The sequence below is a fragment of the Podarcis filfolensis genome (genome assembly GCF_964270895.1).
Source record: "Podarcis filfolensis genome assembly, chromosome: 5".
NCBI classification, from domain to species: domain Eukaryota; kingdom Metazoa; phylum Chordata; class Lepidosauria; order Squamata; family Lacertidae; genus Podarcis; species Podarcis filfolensis.
Window position 1 is genome coordinate 6130491 of NC_139608.1, and position 3856 is coordinate 6134346.

The following is a 3856-nucleotide window of genomic DNA, read 5'->3' on the forward strand; positions in this document are numbered from 1 at the left end:
CCCCTTGCTTATCATATCAACCCCTTTTCAATGGTTAGGGCTGGACCTGATAGGGCCATTGCCTAGAGCCAGCAGGCAGGGAAACAGATACATCCTCACCGTAGTGGATTACGCAACCAAATATCCAGAAGCCATTCCGTTGTGAAACATTGAAACAGAAATGGTGGCAAGCGCTTTAATTAACTATATGGGTAGATTGGGCTTTGCCAGCGAAATAGTCACTGACTTGGCTTCTTCTTTCACATCAAGACTAATGAAAAGGCTATGGGAAGTGTGTGGTATTAAGCATTTAACATCAACACCTTACCACCCTGAAACTAATGGATTAGTTGAAAGATTTAATGGAACCCTAATGAGAATGATTAAAACCTATATCGCAGAAAATCCCGATTGGGATGACAAGATACAACCACTACTGTATGCATATAGGGATGTACCCCAAGAAAGCACCGGGTTAAGCCCATTTGAATTATTGCTGGGACGTAAAGTAAAAGGGCCCCTGGACTTACTTTGCATGAATTGGGAAGAACAGCGAGATCAAGATCCAGAGTCCGTAGTGGAGTATTTATTTAATTTGCAGAATACCTTAAAGGGATCCCTAGAGTTAGCGGGGGGGGGATTTAAAAAGTGCCCAAACCAAGCAAAAAAACTGGTATGACAAGAAGGCCAGGGTAAGGTCATTTGCACCTGAGAGTGAAGTGTTGCTGCTGAGACCAATTAAAGGGAACAAACTACAATTAGCTTGGGAAGGACCATATAAAATAACAGCCAAAATGAATGAAGTAAATTATGTGATCCAGCAAGGAGAGGAAGGGCGGAAAGTGGTGCATGTAAATATGATCAAACCTTATTTTAGAACAGAAAACTGGGCACTGTATGCCCTACGAGAGGATCCAGGTGAACCAGACATACCATGCCGGGGGCACAAGAGAGAGTCCCAGAGTAGTTTAAAGGGCATAAAATTGGCTCCAACTTTAACCCTTAAACAGATCTTGCAGGAATATGAATCCTTATTCTGTAATATTCCAGGAGTGGCCAAGGGTGTGGAACATCAGATAGACACAGGGGAAGCCAAACCCATTGCTGTGAACCCCTACCATATAACAGCAGGGTATGTGGAGAAGGTTGGCAATGAGGTGCGGGACATGTTAAAAGCGGGAATTATTGCACCTTCAGAAAGCCCTTGGGCAGCCCCTATAGTGCTATTGGACAAGACCGATGGATTGGTATGCTTTTGTTTGGATTTCAGAAAACTGAACCATGTCACCAAAGCAGATGCGTATCCCATGCCATGATTGGATAATCTGATAGAGACCATTGGGTGATGTCATTACATCACGTATTTAGATTTAACCAAAGGATATTATCAGGTCAAAATGAATCCGAGGGACCAAGAGAAGACAGCATTTAGAAGTCCCTTAGGGCTCTATGAGTTCAAAGTTATGGCATTTGGGTTAAAAAATGTGCCCACGTTCCAAAGATTAGTGGACAAGATTCTAAATGGACTGAGCAGATGCACAGTCGCCTATTTAAATGATATTGCAGTGTTCAGTGTGACCTGGGAGGAGCATAAAGTACATTTAAGACTAGTTTTACAACGACTTAAGGAGGCAGGGTTGACTATCACAGCGAACAAATGCCAGATAGGTGGTGCGACTATACAGTATCTAGGACATATGGTCGGAGGAGGGGTAATTAAACCAGTAGAGGCAAAGGTTGAGGCCATTTCCACCTGGCCTACCCCTGCTTCCAAACGGAAGGTACGCACTTTCTTAGGACTAGCAGGGTACTATAGGAAGTTCATTCCAAACTTCAGTGAACTAGCAGTGCCGTTATCTGACCTTACGCGCAAGAAGGAGCCAGACCAAGTCAAGTGGACATCAGCCTGTCAGCAGTTCTTCAGCGCATTGAAAGGAGCCTTGATGTCAGGACCCGTTCTTGCAGTGCCAGACTACAATCAAGAATTCACTGTGTTCACAGACGCTTCAAACGCCGGAATTTGGGCTGTATTATGCCAGCCAGGACCAGAGGGAGACCTGCATCGAATTGCCTACATCAGCAAAAAGTTACTGCCTAGAGAAAAGCACCTCTCGATGATTGAGAAAGAATGCTTGGCAATTGTGTGGGCCCTTCAAAGATTGAAGCCATATATCTGGGGACGAGGCTTTGTGTTATGTACAGACCACTCACTGTTGATATGGCTGCGATCGATGAAGAGTAATAGTAAGTTGCTGTGGTGGGTCCTATTACTACAAGACTTCAATTTTACCATCAAAAGTGTGAAAGGATCCTTGAACATTGTAGCAGATGCCTTATCACGAAAACCAGAGAGTGAAGGATGAACAGAGACAATCAACAATTTACTTGTTTATGTATGTATATATATAGGAAAAAAACAAAACAAAACTGTTTGATGAGGAGTGTAACTTTAAGAAGTTAACTCTCCTGAATCGAAACTTCTTAAGGGGGGAGGTATGTGACATTAACATATGAGAGTGCTGGAGGTGAAATAGTTAAACAGGTTACCCAATCAGAACCCAGGGGGGTGGAGTCAGAAGGACTATAAAACCAGCTCTGGGAGGGGCAAAGAGGGGGAGTTCGTTGGGAGTTGGGTGGTTGGTTGGAGTGGGAGTGAATTGGGATAGAGTCTGTGGGTAGGTTGAGTTAGTGTAGCGAAATAAGCTGAGTCAGGAACAGTTAGGAGCTAGGAAGACAAGTAAATATCTGAGAGGTGGTTTAGTGAGTGAGAGCAGGTAGTGGAAGTTATGGGTCTGGACAGGCACCCCATGATTGTAATTGACTGAGACCGTTTATGAAAACACATGCTTGTTAAACTGTAATGAATAAACAGAATGGTTTATTAAGTAACAATGACAAAATTATGTAATATATGTTATTAAAAGGATAGCTGTATGGAGAGGATGGGAAGTTATATGTTCATGAAGAAAATACATAGCCAAAATTTAATGTAACTTTGTTAATCAATGATATGTTTATTTGACTGAAGAAGATTATGATTTCATGCTGTATATAGGTATAAATGAACAATAAAGCAAAATTTTAAAACAAAGAGGGGGAAAAGAACAGTGATCTTGTACATTTCCTCCAATGAATTTGGATTTTGCTGGCCTGAGGATAATCCAGTAAATGGTGAAAAAACCTCCCCCAAATTACTGCATTTTGAACAGCAGATGCTTTGCACTGGCGGTGGGAGGTTTTCTGGAAGATGAACCAGACTTTCACTACTACACTCCTTTTGACTGTGTGCCCCCTGGTTCCCACTGTGCCCATTTGTGTTCCAGAGAAACTTGTGGCAAAATTTGTGCTCTTTTCTTCTTCTTATTTGGATGGGATTTCCATGTTCTGAAGGAATACTACTTGCTTCTGATAATTTCTTCGATGTTGCTTGTTAAGCATGCTGGGATCTTCTTAGCCCTGGTGGTAGCTTTGCTGATCTGTGGTATACATTCTACCTGAACACCTAATATTGCAGTTTAAAAATAACTCCCTAGCATTCTGAACATATGCCAAATCAGACCATTGTTCCATCTAGCTCAGTCTTATCTACATTGACTTGGCTGTGGCTATCCAGAACTTCAGACGAGACTGTCTCCTAGTTGTACCCGGAGATGCCATGGATAGGGGACAGTACTATTTTTCTAGAAAAACAGGTGCCAGAACTCACCGCAAACTCCTCCTCCCTCCACCTCCTCCTTTCTTCTTTAGAGAACATGTCGAGCCCAACCTTGAGATGCTGGGTCTTTTTCATGTACAATTCACGTCCTACCACTGCGCAACAGCCATTTCTCTTTCTTGGGCAGCAGCTGCTACTTTTTAAAAAATAATTTTATTTTCG

General features: G+C 42.5%; 1 long non-coding RNA gene across 2 annotated transcripts in view; it reads right to left on the reverse strand.

Moving 5' to 3' along the window:
• LOC310762276 overlaps nt 1–3856 on the reverse strand; it is a 466366-nt gene that overhangs the window by 309170 nt on the left and 153340 nt on the right. The gene's annotated exons all lie outside the window — the stretch shown is intronic.